This window comes from Halichoerus grypus, chromosome 3 (assembly GCF_964656455.1).
Source record: "Halichoerus grypus chromosome 3, mHalGry1.hap1.1, whole genome shotgun sequence".
Taxonomy (NCBI): Eukaryota; Metazoa; Chordata; class Mammalia; order Carnivora; family Phocidae; genus Halichoerus; species Halichoerus grypus.
This window is the reverse complement of record NC_135714.1, coordinates 123,499,633-123,524,884: the sequence shown is the minus strand read 5'-3', so window position 1 is coordinate 123,524,884 and position 25,252 is coordinate 123,499,633. Positions and strand designations below refer to the sequence as shown.

The window sequence follows — 25,252 nt, the reverse complement described above, 5'->3', positions numbered from 1 at the left end:
TTTCAGTAGTAGTTTGGAGACATTAAAATTTATTTATTTATTTTTAAAGATTTTATTTTTTTATTTGAGAGAGAGAGAGAGAGAGAGCACGAGTGCAGAGAGGAGCAGAGGGAGAGGGAGAAGCAGACTCCCTGCTGAGCAGGGAAACCGACTTGGGCCCGATTCCAAGACCCCGAGATCATGACCCAAGCCGAAGGCAGACGTTTAACCAACTGAGCCACCCACGGGTTCTGAGATACTAAAATTTATTAAACTACAGTCAACCTTTGAATAATGTTGGGGTTAGCAGCACTGACCACCTGTACAGTTGAAAATCCCTGTGTAACTTTTGACTCTCCCCAAATTTAACTACTAAAACCTTACTGTTGACTGGAAGCCTTACTAATAACAATAATACAACAACAAGCCTAATAACATACAGTCAATTAACACGTATTTTGTGTATGTATTATATGCTATATTCTTACAATATGGCTGGAATAAAGAAAATGTTGATAAAAAAATCATTAGGAAGAGAAAATAGATTTATGGTACTATACTGCATTCATTGAAAAAAATCCATGTATAATTGGACCCAACCAGTGCAAGACCTTGTTGTTGAAGAGTCAAGTGCACTTCCAGATTTAGCTATCAGAGAGGATTATATAGGTTCCTCATTTAGCATCCATTTTTCTCTTTCTTCTTTTCTACCAGAAACCCAGTTTTGTGAAAGTGTTGCCCCCTCCCAAGTCCCCCAACACCATGGAGTCATGTACCTAAGGCTAACTGACATCTTCTCTGACACTAAGCCTGGTTTTTTTAAGGATAATCTCATTCCTTTTGCCAGTGGTGATTTAGGAATGAGATGTAGAAGCTTCTAGGAGAGCTTCTAGGACACATTTTCTTGCTCCTAAGAGAGATCTATAGAAGAGAAAAATCTGTCATCTGTATTTTATCAAGATATGTGCTCTGGAACTACCAAAGTTATCTTGTAACCAGCCTGAGAATAAAGCCAACCTCAGTGGAGAGAGGGATAGAACTGGTAACATTGTTAACCACTGACTTAGCCATCTCATAGCCCTCCCTACTTCTGGACCTTTTATTATGTGAAATTGTTTGTTAGTATTCTGGCCAATTTGGCTTGAGATCTCCATTACTTGTAACTGAAAACATCCTTCTTTTTATCTTCACACTAAATAAAGTTGAGAAGGACAACACTTGGAGAGCAGTCATCTCTGGATAGTTGCTTTTGGAATCCCCGAGAAGATCACAAGCAATGAAAATTTATAACCACCTTATTAAAACCGTATAAACTCAATTTGGTTCCACTGAAATAACCAACCACATCGATTCTCCTCAACTAGGTGAACAGATGAATTTCTTTAATTTTCACAAAGTTTTTCAAAAAAATGTTATTTTAAAAGTTAACTTTCATTTTTTTTTTAAAGTTAACTTTCAAATTACACTGAGCAAATTAGAACTGAGCAGGTTTTTAAAACATTGATTTATTTATTTTGATTTTCTATTTTATGTACTTTGTGTGGCTTCTGATGAGTGGTCCTAGATTATTCATGACTGTTTCTACTGTGAGTAGATATATTTTAAGAAAAACAAGTCACCGGCCACTCTTTCTGCACTTTGAACACACACATTGCCAGAGTGGATACTGTACAAATGTGAAAAATTAGAACTCACATTACAGTTCAGGCTGCTGCAATGCTTTGACATTGGCTTCTCCCAAAAGTAAATAGTCTTAGTTTGTTGATCATTTTTTGTTCAAACTCCATTTGTGAGTGTTGTGAAACATTAAATAATCCTTACATTTGCACTGCTGAGTATGATGCTGTGTGAAGCAAAGGGGTTGAAGAATGACTTCTTTATAATAGCATATGGCAATTCTCTCTAATGAGAGGCCATTTACTGTACAAGTCTCCTACATGTGGTACTTGACAGCAGGTGTCTGGAGAACATCCTGTGAACATTTTCAAGTATACTGTTACTGGCGATTGGCAAGAAAAGGTAAAGATCTGAACGTGGAAGATTGAACCAGAAAGAAGAATAAAATGCAAAACGATAATGAAAGAGCTAGAGAAAAAAAAGAAAACCTAAAAACCCTACCTCACCAGCTTGTTTCTGCATTAAGGAAGTGTATAAATAACTCCATTAGAGGGCACTAAACATGACATATTACCTACAGAGAAGAGAAAGGTCTTATTGTACTCAAACCACTAAGTTACCTAAGGCTCCTTTCTCAATAGAGAATGGATGCTAGTGACTGGCCCACGTCAGTGTGGAGTTTAATTAAACCACTCAACGCTAGTCTGCAGAAGCTGAGAATGAAATTTATTGAGGAAAAATATTCCTTTGGACAAGTTTTACATGAGATTTTTGCATCCCATGCTTAATGTCAAATGCAGGGCTGTCACTCATAATTGTGTTTTTGTGCACTGAACAAAGGCACCTGGTCCAAGAGGTGAGTGGGGGCTTCAGTCAAAGCCACATTGCACTTGCCAAGCTGAAACCTTCGCTAACGACTACATTTGCTGGGAGCAAATTGCATTTTGTTGTTGTTGTTGTTTTTTCATCCCACAGAGCTACGTTCTTTAAGCCATGTGCTCTCCTTCAGGGGGCATCTTTTACTAATTCAACCACATGGGAGGGAGGGGAACTTTTTTTTTTATGGTATTTTCCCAATTTGTCCACCAAGGGGAGACACCTTTTTCATCTTTAGCACAAAAGCACGTGTACATTAACAGCTGCCCTGTTCAAGAAGATTGAGTCTCTGCTCCCAAAATTGGACCATACAAAAAGAATAAAATAGAGCGCATTTGGGCATTTAGCTACTGATCTGTAGCAGATTACTCTGATACTTTGAGAAATTTTATTGTTAGAGGATAGATGTGGCCTTATGATCTGTGTGCGATTCTAGGAACTGGCCTACTCTGTTGGTGAAAGTTAGTAAGCTATAGGAGGGAAGAATAGACCTCTATCCCTGAAAGGAGGACTCTATAATCCTCCCCTTCCATTGCCACCCCGTGTCCCTGGTCTCAGCGGTCTTAGTAATAGAAAGTGAGCAAAATCAATGGGGACTGTTTTTTTCTTTTATTCCATATGACATATTACACTTTATGTATGACTAGAGAGGGAGTGAAAACAAAGCAATCAAGAGGAAAAAGAAATCACACACACAGTCTGTTCTTTCTTTTTCTTCTTATCAAAGTTTTAGTGGGGATTGTTGACTCATTTATTAATTCTCTTGCTTGTCAAGATCAAGAGAGAAAAATATCTTCCTCCAATAATTCTGTTCTTGACCAATGTGGTTGATTTTATGCTTTCTTTAATTATTTGCTTCCTGCTCCTTGTGAGAAGATTATACATTTTTACCCTGCAGTTCTCACCCATCAAAGACTATTCTTCCTTGTCCCATTGATATCAGGTTTCACCACGTGACTTCCTGTGGCCAGTCCTATTTGAGCAGATGTGATAAATGCCATTGAGTGGTTGGCTCTAACACTGTCTTCCATGTGCCATGAGGACAGCATGTCCTAAATAGGGGCTGTTTCTCCAGCCTGGGTCTGAGAATGAGAAGCCATGTAGAATAGAGTCACAACCCACCTTCAGCCTACATGTAACACAAGTGTTGAATAAACCTTTATTTTATAAGCCACAGAGATTGGGGCATCATTGTTATGATAACTGACTGGTACCAGGAGTGAAATGCTGCATAACAACTGAATCCTAAAAGATATGGCATTGGCTTCTGGACAGTGTGTGACAGGAAACTTTAAAACAGGGGAAAAAAAAATGGCAATCCATGACATGGAGTGGTAAATATTTGGAATGGTAAATATTTGGTATAATGACTGTCCATAATAATCTGAAGGCAGATAAGACAGTTAATATACTTGTGACTTTAGGTTAAGATGTGGTGAAACAGAATGTCACTAATGTGCCATGGTGGTTATTAGGTGCATTTCACAACTATAAAGAAGAAATGAACTCAGCAAGGAATTGGCCAAGCAGGGATGAGAGGAAAGAGAGAATTTAGAAGTGTTGAGAATTGCAGGGTTGAAATATGTAACTGTTTCTCTTATCTACCAATAAAAGATAAAATTTAGAAATGATTTCAGCAATAGAAGTCAATTAAAATTCAGTCATGGACAGAAGAATAAATCAAGGGGCATGGCTACCACAACCCTTCTTAAAATCTTTAAATGTATTAAGGTGTCTCCCTCCCTCCCAAATAAATCCTTTTAGCTGGACAGGAGAAAAGAGATGGTTCAGAGGAAAGTGATAAGGGCCTGTCTATGCAATAAAAGACCAATAAGCTCAATCTGCTTCTGGTGGGGGGAAGGGGCTTAAAAAAATTATAGTGACTATTGTCACATGGACCTAACTGAAATCAAATAGATACAAAGCCAACAGTTGTGTGTGTGTATGTGTGTGTGTGTGTGTGAGAGAGAGAGAGAGAGATTGTCAAAAGAGCCATCACTGGCTTGAATTTGAAAAGATCATGACTGCAAGACATAAAAGCAAACATTTTGGATCCCTGCATATCTATACCCAATACCCAATACCATTCTAGAATTCCTTCCACCCTTGATATCTGGTCACCCTGGCTTGCCTTCAGCAAGAATCCTGGTAAGTTGGTTTAACAACTACCCTTCACGTGCTCCTCTAGTAATTTTCCATCTACCTCCGCATTCTGCTCACTGACTATCAATCCCCACTTGTGTTTGTTGTATTCGGAATTGATCCCGATTTACCTCCTTATTGTGATAGTCTTGGCACCTATTACAATAGTCCAGAAGTCTTCCTTACTGTCTTAACAAGTGTCAGAATAATTTTTTCTTTAATAATGCTCAGCCATGGGTGCCTGGGTGGCTCAGTTGGTTAAGCGACTGCCTTCAACTCAGGTCATGATCCTGGAATCCTGGGATTGAGTTCCACATCGGGCTCCTGGCTCAGCGGGGAGCCTGCTTCTCCCTCTGACCCTCTCCCCTCTCATGCTGTTTCTCTCTCTCTCTCTCTCTCAAATAAATAAATAAAATCTTAAAAAAAAATAATGCTCAGTCATGAAGAAGGACATATTGTTCAGTGGCCTCTTTAGATGTAGTCAAGGAGGATAATGAAAAAGGTAGAGTCTCTTAGAAGGTAGAATCAAGAGCCATAGAGAAAAATGGACTGAAGAATTATTTCCAGGAAGTATAACTAGAGCCAAATCTAGGAGCATTTCCTCCCCACAGAGGAGGCCTTTGCAACATTTGCCCAGGGGGTTTTAGAATTGCTATTGGTATATATATATATACCGGGGTCCTGGGATCAAGTCACGCATTGGGCTTCCTGCTCAGTCGGGAGCATGCTTCTCCCTCTCCCTCTGCTACTCCTCCTGCCTGTGCACTCTCTCTCTGTCTCTCAAATAAATAAATAAAATCTTTAAAAAAATAATAACACTGATAATATATATACATATATCAATCACATCTTTATCCATTCGTCTGTTGATGGACATCTGGGCTCTCTCCATATTATGGCTATTGTGGACATTGTTGCCATATATATACATATAATGAAATATTACTCAGCCATCAAAAGAATGAAATCTTGCCATTTGCAATAATGTGGATGGAGCTAGAGGGTATTATGCTAAGTGAAATAAGTCAGTCAGAGAAAGACAAATACCATGTGATTTCACTTGTATGTGTGATTTAAGAAACAAAACAGATGAACATAGGGGAAGGGAAGGAAAAATAAAATAAGACAAAAACAGAGAGGGAGGCCAACTCTAAGAGACTTTTAAATATAAAGAACAAACTGAGGGTTGCTGGAGGGGAGAGGAGTGGGGGGATGGGGTAACTGGGTGATGGACATTAAAGAGGGCACATGATGTAATGAGCACTGGGTGTTATATGCAACTGGTGGATCACTGAATTCTACCTCTGAAACTAATAATACAGTATATGTTAACTAAATTGAACTTAAATAAAATATTAAAAAAAAGAGATTTGCTATTGGTATGTTACTGCTCTGCATCTCTCATTCTTCCCCTTTCTGAAGAGTGTTTGTTACTGTTATCTTATTCCTGAGCTACTATTATATCTTAACCATGTAACTTATGTTTTAGTCCATGTATCTCTGAAGAAAGAGTAGACATACCCAGATATGAAGTAGAGACTATCAGGAGATCCTGGGCTTCAGATGTGCTTTCATAATTACATGAGATTTTGCATGTGGAGAGGATGAAAGCAATGATCCAGAGGGTAAACTGTGGCAGATTGTGTATTGTCCCCCCGTTATTTATTCTCCCCTTCCCTCAAAGAGGATTATTCATACTCACCCATTGCCAGATGATTTGCGGTTACCCTCCCCACCTGACCCTCCCACCATGGGAGGGGTATATTTTGTGGAAACAAGCAAAGACCACCCAACTGAGAATAAACAGAGGCTATTTATTCAGAGTTTGCTATATAGCAAGGCAGTCAGCCTCCATCACTAGCATTTGGCAGAGATTCAAAGGCAGGCAGGGGAGTAGGAGAGCGATTTTACAGTGGAAGAAAGGGAAGGCTTCAGGTATGCTGATTGGATGTTGTTGGCATGGGGAAGCTGGAGGCAGATCTAACTCGAAGTGGGGACTGTTATGTGATTGGTTTGGGAGCATATTTGGCTTTCTCTGGTTGATCCTGAGTTGGAAGCAGGGGCAAAAATTTCTGGCGGTCTTTGACCAAGTCCTGACCATTTTGGACCAATTGCTACAGATGTTGTGGTTTGGCTTCCTGGGCTGGTTGCTGCCCAGGTTATGGGTCAAAGTCACTGCACAGGTCTGGTCATTATTCACTTGTATATTCGGACTCTCCACTTTGTCTCATTGACATTGAGCTTAGCAGTGGGACTTCCATGGCCAATAAGAGGTGAGTGGGCATCATATATGTCATGTTTGAGCAGGAGGTTTGAGAGCCATGGTGTGTTGGCTCTGGCCCTCTTTTCCATCTGCAGTGAGAATGGCATGCCCCACACAGGGGCTGCTTCTTTAGTCTATGTTCTAGAACGTGAAGACTCACGGCACAGAGCCACAGCCTACGCATTGTCCAATTTTAGTATATGTGCTGTCGAAGCGAGCACAGCCTATGCATTGTCAAAAACAGCTGTAGTGGACCTCAAGTCCAGGTGAAATGCTATTGTTTTATAAGCTATTATCAATTGAGATTCGTTGTTTAGGCAACACAGCTAAGTAATACTGTCATCCTCTGGTTTGGATCAGAGAGACTTTGATAGGGGGATGGTTCTGCTTTAAAGAAAATCTAAATGAAAGGTTAAAGGCATGTTTTTCTACATACTAAGAAACAGTATGTCTGCACCAACAAATAATAATAATACTGATAGGGGCGCCTGTTAAGCATCTGCCTTTGGCTCAGGTCATGATCCCAGGGTCTTGGGATCGAGTCACGCATTGGGCTTCATGCTCAGCCGGGAACGTGCCTCTCTCTCTCCCTCTGCTACTCCTCCTGCCTGTGCACTCTCTCTCTCTCAAATAAATAAATAAAATCTTTAAAAAAATAATGACACTGATAATAGCAGCTGATACAGGCTGGCCGGGTCTGAGGACCCAGCGGGGGTCCCGCAGGACCAGCCAAGAGGGTCCTTGGCTTCACACAGGATGGCAGTCAAACTCAATCCAAGAGGAAGTGAGAGCAGAGTTTATTGAAGACGCAGAGAGAGTGCAGATGCAGACAAAGCATACGGGAGACTTGGAAAGGAAAGAGGAATGAAGAATGAGTCTTGTCTTTGCTTGGGGCCTGGGGTTTTAACTGAAGATTATGGTCTGGTGCATGTGTGTTCTCAGCCATCCAGGAACAAAGATGAGTGTTTGTTCCTAAGTCACTTATGCCCTGGAGTCAGGGGTCTTGGTGAGTCAGTGGTCTTGGAAAATGTTCATGACGAGACGACCCTGCCTGGTCACTCCTTAGATGTTATCTGTTGTGCTGGAAGACTCCAAAGAAATCATTAACTCCTTGACCTTTACCAGGAGGACATACATTATCTGTTCTATAAGCCAGGTCCTAGCAAAAATAGAAGCAGGAAAAGGAGCAAAAAAGCAGTCCTTCATGGGGTCCCTTCCGTTTCCCTGTCTCACAGTGACCATCTATAGTTAGTGATTTTGAAATCTGCATGTAATGATATGAAGACAATGTTATTCACCAGAATTCCTTTTTAAAAAGGAGAGCTGTTTTTGCTAGGAAAATACTGCAATTACTGATAATGGTGAGACAGTGAAGTTGGAGGCATGGGCCGGGTCACTCTTAGTAAGCGAGGCAGCGTTTTGGTTGTTGAGCCAGACAGAAAGGGGACTAGGAAGAGAGGAAGACAGGACATGGGACCAGTGAGGTGATGGGAGACTGCAGCACCCATCTCGAGTACATTCCTCATCTTGAGTACATTTGTGCAAGTTATGCAAGATCTGGGTCCGGAAACTTGGTGAGACTGTGAAGGGGCCAGGCTTCCCTTCATATGGATATGCTGAAGTAGACTGGTGGGTGCAGAAATAGAGAAGTGGAGATCATTAAGGCCTTGAGCCGCCGGAAGTTACAGGAAGTTGTAGGAAGGGCTTTTAAGCAGGGGTTAGAGAGCTGGGCCAAATTCAACCAGATTTTTAAGTTTTAGAGGGCTCCTGCTGATAGATAAATGATAGTAAGAAACACCCATAAGTAAATATTATTCCCATTTCACTGATAGGAAGTTGAGACACATAACAATGACATAACTTGCCTCGAATCACACAGTAATTTGAACAGTTGGGATGAAAGTATAATATGAATTCTCCAAAGGTTATGCTCTTTGGTCTCTGTTATTATGGTCCGTGCTAAATTTAAGTTTTGATGATAAATTTATAGCATTTCAGGAAAATTTTAACAAAGGTAATTAGGGAACTATGGAATTCTAGCAATGTGCCATTTTAATTTTTTTTTTTAAGATTTATTTATTTGAGAGAGACAAAGAGAGAGAGAGAATGAGCAGGAGGAGGGGCAGAGGGAGAGGGAGAGAGAGAATCCACAGACAGACTCCCTGCTAAGGGTGGAGCCTGATGCGGGCCTCTATCCCAGACCCTGAGATCAAGACCTGAGCCAAAACCAAGAATCGGCTGCTTAATTGGCTGAACCACCCTGGTGCCCCTGCATTGTGCCTTTTTTTTTTAATGGATTCAACACCTCTTTTTTAAAACCATCAATTGTTCATGTTACTTCTGGCTTAAAACCCTTTGGAGGTGAAGGATCAAGTCCCAGGCCCTTGCCAGGGCACCCATCTGACCTGGGCCCCCAGGCCACAGCTCCAGTTTCAGCTCACACCACACTCTGCCTCTGTCTGAATTCCAACTACACTGATTTCTTCAAAGCCACCACTGTATTCTTGCATTCACCTCCACCCCCTTGTCAGAAAAGAAAAAAAAAAAAACAAAAAAAAACCTTTCATGGAACTAAATCCTGCTCATCTTTCAGATTCCAGTGTAAATATTTCTTCTTCATTGCAGCCTCTCCTAACTACCTGCCTGCTTCCCCTCCAGTTTAGGTCATGTCCTCTTGTTACCTATTCTCATAGCTCCTTGTCCTGCTCTGTTGTCAGTACTTGTCTTTGGTTGTGGCTATAAATCTTTGTGTTAGTAATAGAATCTCTTGTTGTCTTAATGAGAGGTAGGGGAATTGTAGGGGTTACCAGGGAGAGTGATGGCCGCCTGGGTTCAAGCTTCAGATCTGCCATTTATTAACAGGAAGGGCCTGGCCCTGTTACTTAAGATCTCTCTGTCTTGCTTCCCTCTTCTGTATAATGGCATGGTACAATAGGACATACTTCTGGGAAAGAGCTGTTTCTCTACACTCTTACACAGAACACTTCTGACACCAGATGTGTGTGTGTGTTTCCACAACAGTACAGTTCACTTCTCTGTGGAACATCGACTGGATGTCCTACAGTTTAACTCAATTATGACACTAACTGCTTGGAGTTAGAACAAACCTCACACATTAAGGGTTCAGTCCCACAAAACTGCCCCACTTCAGATACTAATAAAAATGGTGGGTCCCCGGGTTACCCACGACTTCTGTTGGACTTGGCTACAAACAGAGGTCCCCATAACCTCAGGTTTGATATTTTACTAGAATGGCATACAAAACTCCAGGAACATTTACTTACATTTCCTGGTTTATTATAAAGGATACAGATGAAGAGGTACGTAGGGTGAGGTCCAGAAGGTTCCTTGAGTGCAGGAGCTTCTGTCCCTGTGGACTTGGGTCTGTCATCCTCCCAGCACATGGATGTATTCACCAACCTGGAAGCTCATCAAATCTCATCTTCCAAGAGTTTTTATAGAGCTTTATTATTCAGCTCCCTACCCCAACCCTCTTCTTGAAGGTCAGTGGCTGGAGCTGAAATTTCCAACCCTTTAATCATTTGGTCTTTCTGGTGACCAGCCCTATCATGAGGCTATCTGGGACTTCATCCTAAGTCACCTCATTTGCATAAATCAGGTGTGATTAAAATGACTTGTGGATAACAATAGACACTTCTATCACTTAGGAAATTCCAAGGGTTTTAATGAATTCTATACAAAAACCAAGTTTAACAAAGGATGCTCTTATTACCTGTATTACTCAGGATATTACAAAGGTTTTAGGAGCTCTGTGACAGGAACTGGGGAAGAAGACCAAATCTGTATTTCTTTTTTTTTTTTTAAGCTTTTATTTTAATCTCTCGATGCTCACCAAAAGTGCCCTCCTTAATCCCCATCACCTATTTCACCCATCCCCCACCCACCTCCCCTCTGGTAACTATCAGTTTGTTCTCCTTAGTTAGGAGTCTCTTTCTTGGTTTCTCTCTCTCTCTTTCCACTTTGCTTGTTTGTTTTGTTTCTTAAATTCCACATAAGAGTGAAATCATATGGTATTTGTCTTTCTTTGGCTGACTTATTTCACTTACTATTATAGCTCCATACATGTCATTGCAAATGGCAAGATTTCATTCTTTTTTACAGCTGAATAATATTCCATTGTATATATATAGCACATCTTCTTTATCCATTCATCAGTTGATGGATACTTGGGCTGCTTCCATATCTTGGCTATTGTAAATAATGCTGCTATAGGGGTACATGTATCCCTTTGAATTTGTATTTTTGTATTCTTTGGGTAAATACCCAGTAGTACAATTGCTGGATTGTAGAGTAGTTCAATTTTTAACTTTTTGAGAACCTCCATTCTGTTTTCCAGAGTAGCTGCACCAGTTTGCATTCCCACCAACAGGGTAAGAGGGTTCCCCTTTCTCCATATCCTCGCCAATGCCTGTTGTTTCTTGTGTTTTTGAGTTTAGGCATTCTGACCAGTGTGAAGTGATATCTCATTATAGTTTTGATTTGCATTTTTCTGATGATAACTGAAGATAAGCAACTTTTCATGTGTCTGTTGGCCATCTGTATGTCTTCAGAGAAACCTCTGTTCATGTCTTTGGTCCATTTTTAAATTGAATTATTTGTTTTTGGGGTGTTGAATTGTTTAAGTTCTTTATATGTTTTGGATACTAACCCTTTATTCGATATGTCATTTGCAAATGTCTTCTCCCATTCAGTAGGTTGCCTTTTATTTTTGTTGATTGTTTCCTTCTCTGTGCAGAAACTGTTTATTTTGATGTAGTCCAATAGTTTATTCTTGCTTTTGTTTCCCTTTCTTCAGGGGACTTATGTAGAAAAAAGTTGCTATGACCAATGTCAGAGAAATTACTGCCTGTGCTCTCTTCTAGGATTCTTATGATTTCAGGTCACACATTTAGGTATTTTGAATTTATTTTTGTGTATGGTGTAAGAAAGTGGTCCAGTTTCTTTCTTTTGCATGAATTGTGATGCCTCCAGTTGTTTTTCTTTTTCACAATTGCTTTGGCTATTCAGGGTCTTTTGTGGTTCCATACAGATTTTAGGATTGTTTGTTCTAGTTCTGTGAAAAATGCTGTTGATATTTTGATAGGGATTGCATTAAATGTATAGATTGCCTTGGGTAGTATAGACATTTTAACAATATTTGTTCTTTCAACCCATGAGCATGGAATATCTTTCCATTTCTGTGTCATCTTTAATTTCTTTCATCAGTGTTTTATAGTTTTCAGAGTGCAGGTCTTTCACCCCTTTGGTAAAGTTTATGCCCAGGTATTTTATTATTTTTGGTGCAATTGTAAATGGGATTATTTTCTTAATTTCTCTTTCTGCTGTTTCATTCTTAGTGTATAGAAATGCAATGGATTTCTGTGCATTGATTTTGTATCCTGAGACTTTACTGAATTCATTTTTCAGTTCTAGTAGTTTTGTGGTGGAGTCTTTAGGATTTTCTATATAGAGTATAATGTCATCTGCAAATAGTGAAAGTTTTACTTCTTCCTTACCAATTTGGATGCCTTTTATTTCTTTTTGTTGTCTGATTGCTGTGGCTAGGACTTCTGTACTATGTTGAGTAAGCAGTGAGAGTGGACATCCTTCTCTTGTTCCTGACTGTAGAGGAAGAGCTTTCAGCTTTTCCCCATTGAGGATGGTGTTAGGTATGGGTTTTTCATATATGGCCTTTATCGTGTTGAGGTATGTTCCCTCTAAATCTACTTTGTTGGAAGTTTTTTTTTTTTTTTTTTAAACTTCGACAATTTATTGAGAGGCACCCCTCCCCACCCGCGCAGTCTCTAGGTCACTTTTTCCTCTTGTAGATCTTGTGTGCCAGCAGCAGGAAGATGGCCGGGGGAAGGGGCGAGGTGTACTGCTCAATGAGGCCCAGAAGGTGGCCATAGCTGTCTTCCTCATACTGCGTGAACAGGGAGGGCATGTTCAGCTCCTCGTACAGCGCCTTCACCCGGGTCACATTCTCCGCCTCCTTCTGTCCGTGATTCTCCTGAAAGAGCTGACGCTGTTTCGGAGTGGCCCGCTGCAGACACTGAACCACCAGCCAGCTGCATTTGTTGTCCTGGATGTCTGTGCCAATCTTGCCTGTCACACTGGGGTCCCCAAAGAGGTCGAGGTAATCGTCCTGAATCTGAAAGAACTCCCCCATCTCCAGCAGGATCTTCTTGGCATTGGCATGCTCTTTCTCCCCATCCATGCCCGCCATGTACATGGCAGCCGCCACAGGAAGAAAGAACGAGTAGAAAGCGGTCTTGTGGGGCGCCTGGGTGGCTCAGATGGTTAAGCGTCTGCCTTCAGCTCAGGTCATGATCCCAGGGTCCTGGGATCGAGTCCCGCATCAGGCTCTCTGCTCCTTGGGAGCCTGCTTCTCCCTCTGCCTCTCTCTCTCTCTCTCTCTCTCTGTCTCTCATGAATAAATAAATAAACTCTTAAAAAAAAAAAAAAAAAAAAAGAAAGCGGTCTTGTACTTGACCATAGATTTGTACCTCTTTTCAGTGAATGTGCCAAGGTCCACATTGCCCTGGGGGGCTGTGATGAGGTCCAGGGTCTGTCCGATCTCAGTCTGATAGGAACTCTGCAGGAAAAACTCAATCAGGTTCAGGTAATGGGGCTGCTCCCGACAGTGGAGCTTCAGGGGCAGTAGATACAGTGTTCATAAGCAAAGCATCATTGATGGCATCCAAACCTATGCCTGGCTTCTGATACCAGCAGATCTGCCCCCGTCAGGTGAGGGATGAGTCCATAATGTCGTCGGACACCAGGAAGAAAGCTTGGAGCAGTTCCACACACCAGCCCACAGTCAGGGTCCGCCGGAGACTATCGGCATCCTGCTTCCTTGGCTCTACCAGCTCCTGAAATGCTATCAGCACAGTCAAACCCCGCTGGCACTTGCCTCCAATCACATTGTACTCCAAGACCTCCTTGAGCCGGGCAATGGCGTCTCCGGTCTCCGGGTGGCCCACGCCATCCTCGGTCAGCACCTTGACAATCTGGGAGAAATGCTGGATGAAATCCTGCTTTGCTTGGGCATAAGGGTCCAATTTCTGGTCTCCATTCATTCTGAGGGAGGAGTAAAGTGCTCTACTCCTGGATGCCAGCTCTTCCTACTTTGTTGAAAGTTTTTATTATGAATGGATGCTGTACTTTGTCAAATGCTTTTTCTGCATCTATTGAAATGATCATATGGTTCTTATACTTTCTCTTACTGATGTGATGTATTGTGTTGATTGATTTGCAAATACTGAACCACGCTTGCAACCCAGGAATAAATCCCACATGACTGTGGTGAATGATTTTTAAAAATCTATTGTTAGATTCATTTGCTAGTATTTTGTTGAAGATTTTTGCATCTATGTTCATCAGAGATATTGGCCTATAGTTCTCTTTTTTTGTGTGCTGTCTGTATCTCGTTTTTTATCATGGTAATGCTTACCTTGTAGAATGAATTTGGAAGTTTTCCTTCCTTTTCAGTGTTTTGGAATAGTGTGAGAAGAATAGGTATTAACTCTTTTTAAAATGTTTGTTAGAGGGGTGCCTGAGTGGCTCAGTCAGTTAAGTGTCTGACTCTTGATCTCAGCTCAGATCATGATCTCAGGGTTGTGAGACTGAGCCCCGAGTTGGACTCCACATTGGTCATGGAACCTGCTTAAGATTCTCTCTCTCTCCCCCTCTCTAAATAAATAAATAAATAAATAAATCGATTGATCGATCGATTGGTAGAATTCACCTGTGAAGGCATCTGCTCCTGGACTTCTGTTTGTTGAGAATTTTTTGATTACTGATTCAATTTCTTTTCTGGTTATCAGTTTGTTCAAATTTTCTGTTTCTTCCTGTTTCAATTTTGATAGTTTATATGTTCCTAGGAATTTATACATTTCTTCTAGGTTGTCCAGTTTATTGTTGATTTGTTTTATAATATTCTCTTATAATTGTTTGTATTTCTGTGGTGTTGGTTGTTATTTCTCCTCTCTCATTTGTGATTTTTATTTATTTGGGTCCTTTCTCTTTTTTTCTTGATAAATCTGACTAGAAGTTTATCAATTTTGTTGATTCTCTTCAAAGAATCAGCTCCTGGTTTCATTGATCTGTTCTTTTTTTTTTTAGTTTCTATATCATTTATTTCTGTTCTGTTTAATATTTCCTTCCTTCTGCTGGTTTTAGGTTTTGTTTGTTGTTCTTTTCCTAGCTCCTCTAGGTGTATGGTTAGATTGTCTATTTGAGATTTTTCTTGCTTCTTGAGATAAGCCTGCATTTCTATAAACTTCCCTCTTAGAACTGTTTTTGCTGCTTCTAAATGTTTTGAACAATTTTGTTTTCGTTTTTATTTTTTCCATGTACTTTTTAGTTTCTTCTTTTATTTCCTGGTTGACCCATTCATTGTTTAGTAACATGTTATTTAACCTGCGTGAATTTGTGGTCCTTCCAGATTTTTTCTTTTGGTTGACTTCTAGTTTCATAGCATTGTGGTAAAAAAAGATGCATAGTATGACTTCGATCTTTTTTAATTTGTTGAGGCTTATTTTGTGGCCTAATATGTGATCTGTTCTGGCGAATGTTCCATGTACATTTGAAAAGAATGTGTATTCTGCTGTTTTAGGATGGGATGTTCTGAATATATCTGTTAAATCCATCTGGCCCAGTGTGTCATTCAAAACTATTGTTTCCTTGTGGATTTTCTGTTTAGATGATCTGTCCATTGAAGTAAGTGGGGTGTTAAAGCCCCTACTATTACTGTATTATTATCGATTAGTTCCTTTATGTTTGTTATTAACTGTTTTATGTATTTGGGTGCTCCCATGTTGGGTGCATAAATGTTTACAGTTGTTATATCTTCTTGTTGGATTGTCCCCTTTATTATTATATAGTGTCCTTTGTCTCTTGTTACAACCTTTGTTTTAAAGTCTATTTTGTTCCACATAAATATTGCTACTCTGGCTTTCTTATGACATCCATTTGCATGATAAATGTTTCTCAGTCCTCTCATTTTCTATCTGTAGGTGTCTTTAGGTCTAAAAAGTCTCTTGGAGGCAGCATATAGATGGGTCTTATTTTTTTTATCTATTCTGTCACCTTGTGTCTTTTGATTGGAGTGTTTATTCCATTTACATTCAAAGTAATTACTGATAGATATGTATTTATTGACATTGTAGTACTTGTTTTGTGGTTGTTTCTGAAGACTTTCTCTCATGGTTTTCTTGTTTCTTTAGTGATATATTTTGACTTCTTTCTTTTTATTCTTTGCATATTTATTAGTGGTTTTTTATTTGTGGTTACCATTACAGTAGTATATGACATCTTCTGCATATAGCAGTCTATATTAGGTTGATAGTTGTTTAAGTTTGAACCCATTCTTTACTCCTCTCCCCCCCATGTTTTAGGTATAAGGTGTCATATTTTACATCCTTTTATGTTGTGAATTACTTGACTGATTTTTTACAAAAATATGAATTTTTACTGCTTTTTTGTTTCCTACCTTCATACTGTTGTTTTTGGCCCTTCTTTCCACTCAGAGTCCATTTTAATATTTCTTGCAGGGCTGGTTTAGTGGTAATGAGCTCCTTTAGTTTTTGTTTGTCTGGGAATCTCTTTATCTCTCCTTCTATTCTGAATAATAGCCTTGCTGGATAGAGTATTCTTGAATGCAGGTTTTTTCCATTCAGCACTTTGAATATATCATGCCACTACTTTCTGGCTTGGAAAGTTTCTGCTGAAAAATCTGCTGGTAGCCTTATGGGGTTTCCTTTACATGTAACTGTCTTCTTTGGTCTTGCTGCTTTTAATATTTTTTATCATTATATTTTGCCATTTTAATTACAAATATGTCTTGGTGTGGATCTGCTTTTGTTGATTTTGTTGGGGGGTTCTCTGTGCCTCCTGGATCTGGATATCTGTTTCCTTCCCCAGATTAAGGAAATTTTCAGCTATTATTTCTTCAAATAAATTCTCTGCCCCCCTTTTTCTCTCTTCTTCCCCTGGAACACCTATAATACAAATGTTATTACATTTGACGGTGCCACTGAGTTCCCTAAGTCTATTCTTATTTTGCGTAATTCTTTTTTCTCTCTTTTGTTAAGCTTGCTTACTTTCCATTACTCTGTCTTCTAGGTCATTGATTTGTTCCTCTGCTTTTTCCGGCATGCTGTTCATTCCTTCAAGCATGTTTCTCGTTTTGTTTATTAATCCCTTTATCTTTGCTATGTTATTTCTTATCTCTGTGTTAATGGTCTCACTGATGCTCTTCACTCTTTTCTCCAATCCAGTGAGTATCCTTATGATCATTCCTTTAAAATCTCCATGAGGCATATTACTTATATCTGTTTCATTTAGATCTCTGGCTGTGGCCTTGTCCTATTCTTTCATTTGGGACAAATTCCTCTGTCTTCTCATTTTGTCTACATCTCTGTCCTCTTTCTCTGTGTTAGGAAATTCAGCTATGTCTCCTGTTCTTGAGAGTAATGGCTTTATGAAGAAGAGGTTCTATAGGGCCCTGCAGTGTAGTGTCCCTTGTTCCCCAGGGCCTGGTGCTTCTGGGAGTGTCTCCCTTGTGTGCTGTGTGCATGCTGCTGTTGCATCCTGGCCTCTTTATTCTTCAGGCCAGAAGTCTGCAGAGGCTCTCTTTACCCGTTGTGGGCAATGTTTGGTCCTTATCTTGAATGTGGCTCATCTTAACTAGGTGTGCTCTGGTCTGCTCATGGAATGAGACCTATTGCCACTGCACCAGAACCGAGGCCTTACGAAACTCCCTGGTTGGGAGACACGGTGTTGGCAGGAGTTTGGGCTGGTCTTCTGAGGGAGGGGGCCCACCATGCTTGAACTGAAGCAAGTATGACTGGGAAGGGCAGTTCCACCAGAGCGTAGGGGGGCGGGGCTTGGTGTAAGCAAGTTAGGTAGCGGTTGTGCTGGTTTCTGTAGGTGACTCTGTGTTTATGCTGATGGGTGGGGAAGGGAAATGGCACCAGTCAGTTCCTTTGTTCCTGGAATGGTCTCTCTGTGAACACTGCCTCTCTGGGACATGGTTCAAGAAGAGCAAATAACCTCCCCACTGTGTGCCCCAGGCACTCCTCAGATCACTATTTCCATGCTGTATGGCCATTGGATGTTTGCCCTTTGTTTTCTACAAGAGTAGCCCCAGTACCCTCCAAGCTCCCCCAGAGCCAAGCATGGTGACCTTTTAAACTCTAGGCTTTAAGACCCTCTGGTTGCAAGAACTCAGGAAATTCAGGCCCTCTTGCTTTCCAAGCCAATTGCTATGGGCATTCATTTTCCTTGTGTGCTCTTCCATGTGTCAGTCTGTCTCTCACCTTTTCTGTGACCATAACTCCCTCCCCACTGCAGTGGCCATGATCTTTCTCCACATCTCATCTCCACACTTCCTAACTTCTTTGATGAGGCTTCTTCTCTACCTTTAGTTGTGGAATTTGTTCTGCCAGTCTTCAGATCAATTTCTGGGGTAATTAGGATGATTTGATAATTATCTAGTTGTATTTGTGGGATGAGGCGAGCTTAGGGTCCTTCTACTCCACCGCCATCTTCCTTCCCTAGAATCCAAATCTATATTTCTTATTATACACTACTTCATATGCATGTTGTGAGAATTAAATGAGTCAGCTCTATGGAGTGCTTTGTATAAAAGGGGATCACTCTTAAATTTAGATGAAAAGCAGACTGTCAAAATAGGTTACTTGGGGGTAGGGCAAATTGAAAGATGAACTAGATATGCATAAATACATACATGTACACTTCTTTTTAGTATTGACAGAAATTAGTAGGCCCAGAGATAAACAGATTGAAAATATCATATTGTAATACAATTTCTTCTTTGTGGCTGAATAATATGGTCATTAAAGCACAAGTTAAAAAAATGGGTTTTAGGATCCACTGATCTACTTGATGAATTATGTGTAATTATTGCTTGTTAGCCAGCATGAACAGAAGGTTATTGCAGTTGAAGGTCAAAAACTTAAAATAATAAATTCAGTTAAGGGAAAACATATTGATAGTGTCCAGAATGCAGTATTTTATCTGTTTAAAAGTGTGAGCCACATGATACACCCTAATCTATCTATATTGGCTAACTTCATTTCTTGTAGTCCACAAATACAGCCTTTGGCCTTCCCAGAATCACCAAAACAATTTTTAACAAAAATGCTGTGAGACCTACCCTACCAGATGTCAAGACTTATAAAACTTAAGTCTGTGGTACTGCCGCAAGCTTAAAAAAATAAGCAGTGAAACTGACTAGAAGACCCAGAGAAAGATGTGTGCATATGTAGAAGCCTGGAATAGGACAGAGGTAACATTACAGTTAGTGGGGTAAGGACTAACTACTTAACTATTCTGAAATAATTGGTTATCCATATGAAACACATAATTGCTATCTCATATAGCTACAAATATAAATTCCAGATTTATTACAGAGGTAAAAATGAAACAGTTCAAAACTTTTAAAAGAAGACATAGGAAAATATCTTTATGACATGTAAGAACAGATTTCTTAGATAAGACACAAAAAGCATGGATGACAAAACAAAAGCTTGATGTATTTAACTACATTAGTGTGAAAATTTTTTGTATAGCAAAAATAACCTTAGTAAAATGAAAAGACATGCTACTAGATAGAAGATATTTGCAACTGCAAAGATATAGTGTACATAATATATAAAGAATTCATAAATCAATATTGATAAGCAATTCAACAGAAAAATGAACAAGCCATATTACCAGACAACTCACTAAAAAAGAAAACTGAATTACCAATCAACATATGAAAAATCATTAATCGGAGAATTGCAAATTAAAATGAGATCCTTTTTTGTACCCATCCATTTAACAAAAATTAAGAGTGTCACAAAGCAAATTTTGGTGGAATTTTCTTACGGGAAAATAAATTAGCACAGCAGTTTGCAGAAAATTTTGCCTATATCTAGTAAAGCTAAAAATGTTTATACCATGACCCAACAATTACACTCCTGGGTAATATACCCTGGAGAAACTTCCATGCATGTGCTCTGTATCAATCTGGGTTCATCTTTGAGGAACAGAATCTATTCTAGCTCATTAAGCAGGAAGGCATTTATTAGAAGTAGTTTAATGGCTTTAGAATTATTGAGAGGGCTGAAAATTCTAGGTTGTGCTTCCAGGAACGACTCCCCAAGATTGCAGAACTGGGTCAACAAAGGAGCTCTCGCTCCTTTGCGATCAGGAAGCTGCTGGTTCCAGAAGCAGATCCCTGCCGCCAGGTTCAGTTAGTTGTCACAGCAGGTAACTGTCATAATCAGGAAACGACGATGATCAGAAAGCTGCTGCTGTTACTGCTGGATCCAGATCAATGCCATGCCTGCGATGATCACATCACCAAAACAGATAACTTGCTCTGGCTCTTGACACCTACAAAGCTCATGACTAGCCACCAGGACTTGGCCAACACACAGTCCATGATCACACTTGCCAGTAGAGCACACAGAGACTGCAGAAATGTGGGTTCTGCCTTGCTTCTACCTCCCAAATTTAGAGTTCATCTGATTGGTAGAATCTAAATTGCTTCCAGAACCTAGTTGTAAAGGTAAAGGGGAATTGTTTTTAATCTGTCTAGTGTCTGCATGTGTGAATCTCCATCTGCAATATACCGCGTTGTACCTCTGTGGTTATTCAACACACCAACATGCTCTTTTTCCCTGACTTAGATCTTCAAACAACAGCAAGACAAAAGCCTAACTTATTTTTTCTGTCACTCATACAAATAAGAACTTGCTCATCTCCATCCTAATAGGGGAAAACTGAAGTCCCCTCAGTCCTTGCATGTAATTCTGGGAGTTATTCATTCCTTCTTTATTTCAGTTTATAATTCTATCTTGATATCCAGTGACATATGAACTAAGTTGTCAGGCATTTGAATTTTTATGAGATTTATCTTCTACATACATCTTATTTTCTGGCATACATCTCTCTTAAGAAATTCAGGGTGACTGCCACTCCTTGTTCACCAGGTCCTATCAGTCTGATGTCATCAATGTAATCACCAGTGTGACCTCCTGGGGAAAGTAAGATGATAAAGAACTCTGTGACTAGAGCTGGAGAGGTAATTAGCCTTGAGGCAAGATGGTAATGGCACATGCCTATCCATGTGCAATTGAAGGGCTTCTGTTGTTTTCTTCTTACTGAGATAGGGATAGAGAGTTGCTAGATCTATAGCTGCTAACCAAGTGCTTAACAGAGGCATTCCCAAATTAAGCTTGCATTATGGACTGAATGGTTGTATCCCCCCAATATTCATATAATGAACCAATAACCCCCAATGTAATGGTATTAGGAAATGGGGCTTTTGAGAGTCAGTTAGGTTTAGATGAGGTCATGAGGGCGGAGCCCCATAATGGGATTAATGCCCTTATAAGAAGAGGAAGAGACTAGAGGTCTCTCCCCTAATGTGATGATCCAGCAAGAAGGCGGCCCTCTATAAACCAGGAAGATGGCTCTCACTAGACCCTGAATCCATGGTCACCTTGACCTTGGAATTCCCAGCCTCCAGAACTGTAAGAAATAAATGTCTGTTGTTAAGCTACCCAGTCTATGGTATTTTGTTATAGCAGCCCAAGCTGACTAAGCCAGTTTGGGATAGTCCGCTATTGTTCTCCAAGAATGTCTTCTGCACAACCTAAATAAGAGAGTTAAAGGGGGATGTGAAAAGAATCCTCCTCCTCCTGTCTTTCAGGTCTTTGATGGTAGCACTAATCTCTGTGATTCCTCCTAGAGATTTGGTATTACTTTTTGTTTTCTACTGTGGTAAGGAGTGGTAATTCCAGAAGCTTACTCTCGGTTTTCCTACATATATAATAGCTATAAGTCCGCGGGTCAGGAAGTTATTATGAGAATTCTTCTAGTTGGCATTTTTTTTCTTTTTTGTTTTAAGTTTTATTTAAGTAATCTCTATACCCAATGTGGGGCTCAAACTCAAAACCCTGAGATCAAGAGTTGTTTGCTCTTCTGACTGAGTCAGGCAGGTGCCCCTACTTGTCATTTTTCCCAAGCCTGCATACAGGAATAGGGAAATAACTACAGGATGTCTTGAAGAACTTGCTGGGCCCCTTGTGAGATGGACTTGGATCAAAATTCCATTTATCACTTGACACCAATAAATCCCCCTTCTTAATAGTTGGCCACACTGGCGATATAGAGCCCCAGGAATTAGCATTTACTCAGGGCCGGCATGTGATAATTCTTTAAGTAAAGATATGGGTAGTTACCTTTTTCCAGGGTACAGTTACACTATTAAATGTCAACAGGAAGGCTACGTGGAATAGTATTAGTATGGACTTGCAGCTGCGTCTTGGCTTTCTTCCTCAGGTATTCCTGGCTTCTTCTTCATTCGTGGGGCTCTGGTGCTCAGACCTGGGAACTGCGTGAGCAACCTTGATTGTTTATCATTTTCATTCAAGTCAAGTCTCCATTTATCAGCCAAAGAAGTTTTTTGGTTTTGATGGGAGATATATAGAATAGATCAAGCCATTCTGACTATCCCTGGAGCCCTGCTTTCTATTCAGTAGGTCTATGTCTTTGATCTCAGGTCGTTACTTATTGCCATATGGTTTCTGCTGCTCTGAAATGGCCTCATCCTTATTAAACTCAGGATTCTATTTCTGGGAAAACATCTACTACCTTGATCTGTAGCCTACAAAAGAATGACACCACAGTGATTTTCAATGTTTTGATAAAGAGAGGGTCTTCTGAGCCCCTTCAGGGCTCACAGCTAACAGGTGGGTAAGACAGTCATGCATGTTAAATTTTCCCCAACATTCCTTTCTCCCCAAATCTCTGTCTTCTATCAAGGAATTCTTAGTGCCCAACTTTATTTAGTGTAGGCTACCATTGAGTTCAGGTTCAGTTAACTAATCGAGCAAACACTTTAGATTATTTCTAACTCTGCGAACTGGAATACTGAATCCAGAATCTCTAGTAAATGCATCCATGTTGATAAATTTAGCCTGAATGATCATTCTCAGAATTCATTCCCACAAGTCTCCAGATTTTTATTACCACAATTGAGCAAAATCTTAGCACTATTTTGCTATCTAACTTTTCTCTTCCTTAGTCAAACTTTGTACTTACATGTGATCTGACTCCTTGACTAGAGTGAATGAGGACTAGAAGAGTGAACCATAAGAAGGTTTAGCATTTCTTGCAAGGTAATTACTGCAGGTGCAGTCGCATCGGGTCTTTAAACATGACAGATTTATCTGACAGAGGTGAGAGGGTGACATGTGCTAGACTGGAGAGCTCAGTGGGGCTTGTATGTTCAGATACTCAGACATCTAAATCCATTCAAATGTCCCATTCCAATTCATAGTGTCCCACTCTCTCCTAACTAATGTGTTTTTATATAAGAGGCCAAGTGAGGCTGAAATTAATCTAAGTTGTATTTTGGCAACCTGTTGCATCTGATTTTTAGTTATATCTGTCCTGCAGGTCCAAGAGGTAAGGCGTTCATTCACGGCAGTGGTTCTCAAATGGTTCCTGGACCAACAGTATTATCATCACTTTGAAACTTGTCAAAAATTTGAATTCTCAGGCTCCACCTTAGATCTACTGAATCAGAAACTCGAGGGATTTGGGATCCAGCAGTCTGTACTTCAACAAGCCTTTCAGGGGATGCTTATCCATGGCATAGTTTAAGGACCATTATTTTAGGGCACTTATAAGAGTTCTCTGATCCTCTGTGCACCAAATTAAGAATTTAAAATATGGAGCTTGTCCTGCTCCTCCTCCTCATTAACTCTCTAATGCAGCTAGAATTCGGCAACTCACCCCACATTTCTTTTGTTCCTCATTCTCACCAGAAGGGGTTGTGTAGCAGCCAGCTGTTCTGCCAAGCCTTCCACTTGATAGGTATTTCATTCTTGGCCAAACATAATTCATCATCTGTTGCTAATGTAGTTATCATAGCTTTCAAACCCACCCAGGTGAGATAACCATTTCCAGTAGTCCATTTCTTTGAAATTCGGTTGCATGCAACCATATCCGATAGCTAATGACCTAATCTTTTAGAATTCCATTGCAGGGAACAGAATCTGCTTTAGCTAGTTTAAGCAATTGATTTATGACTGACAGAGAAGGATCTAGTTCTTTAGGGACATGACTTTAATACAGAATTTGGCAGCTTCTTTAGGGAAAAAATACAACATAACAAATACAAAATTAGGTATGAAATTCAAAATGTACTCATAATGAGAAAAGAAACTGCCACAAATTACGAATTCTAAAAAGCTGACATTTACCACAAAGATCACAAAATCCAGAAAGTAAAATAATATTTTTATTAATCAAATACTTAATGTACCTTTACAGTTTTTTTCTACATTTTTTTGCCTTATACACTCTTTGATTGCCTCTTTACTTGATAATAATTTTGTAGTATCACTTTATAGAGAGAAGAAAAAGACAATTTAGTCTTTCCTTTGTTGTAACTGTAATTTTGTTTTATTATCTATAGTTTAGAAAATTTCATTTTTACAACTCATTATTGATAATGCCATGTATGTTTTTGGAATTATTGTCAAAATTGGGAAAACCCCTGTCAAATCTCTTTCTTATATGAACTATAAAATTTGGAACTTTTCTACAACTTATCTTCTGGCTCTGTCAACTTTACACATTGTTCCTTCTCCACTACTCACTCTTATGGTGGTAGCATGTAGGATACCTTCCGACTGCAATATGATCCCCAGATCTGTCCCCTCCTGTCCCCATCCTTAATTGGATCCCCGAAATGCCTAAGGCCACTCCATCAACCCTAGAAACAAATGCAACTGAGGGGAAATTTGAATGGGAAGAGATAATGGCCTTAATTTAGAGTAGTTAAAGTATCTTACTTCTGCAATTTTTATAAAAACGTATACCAGCCATGGGCCCCATGTAATGAGGATCTCCGAAGCTTAAGCTTTGTAGTAAGCCCTCCTCTGATGATAGGGATTCAATGAAATCATTAGTCGTTTGAAAAAATAGACTCTTGGGTGAGCTTTCAGGTATGACATCCAAAGTCACACTACAGAAGTGACTGCTGAGGCCAGCTCTTTTATGATCAGAAAGCTGCCACCCATAGAAGCAAACCACCCACTGCCCTGAGCAGGAAGCTGCCACAAACAGGAAACTATCATGTCATCAGGAATCACTTGCTTCCAGTTCCAAGCCCACAGCAGGCCTGCAACGATTCACACTGACAGAATGGATGCACTCTGCCCTGCCTCTCAAAGCTCACAAAATGACCGCACACTCGGACCCCTGCCATCTCCGTGTAGAAAAATCTGGTAGCTCTATGACTACGCGGATCAACTGCAGCAGCATTTAGAGTCCAGCTTACTTCCA

General features: G+C 40.0%; 1 protein-coding gene and 1 pseudogene across 2 annotated transcripts in view; one reads left to right on the top strand and one right to left on the bottom strand.

Moving 5' to 3' along the window:
* The window catches only part of ANAPC10 (anaphase promoting complex subunit 10), a 255,496-nt gene that overhangs the window by 162,017 nt on the left and 68,227 nt on the right, over positions 1-25,252 (top strand). The window lies entirely within an intron of this gene.
* LOC118540746 (farnesyl pyrophosphate synthase-like) lies at positions 12,672-13,996 on the bottom strand (annotated as a pseudogene). The gene is made up of 2 exons (XR_013446474.1): positions 13,371-13,996; positions 12,672-13,160 (listed from the first exon to the last, which is right to left on the bottom strand). The product of XR_013446474.1 is annotated as a farnesyl pyrophosphate synthase-like (transcript).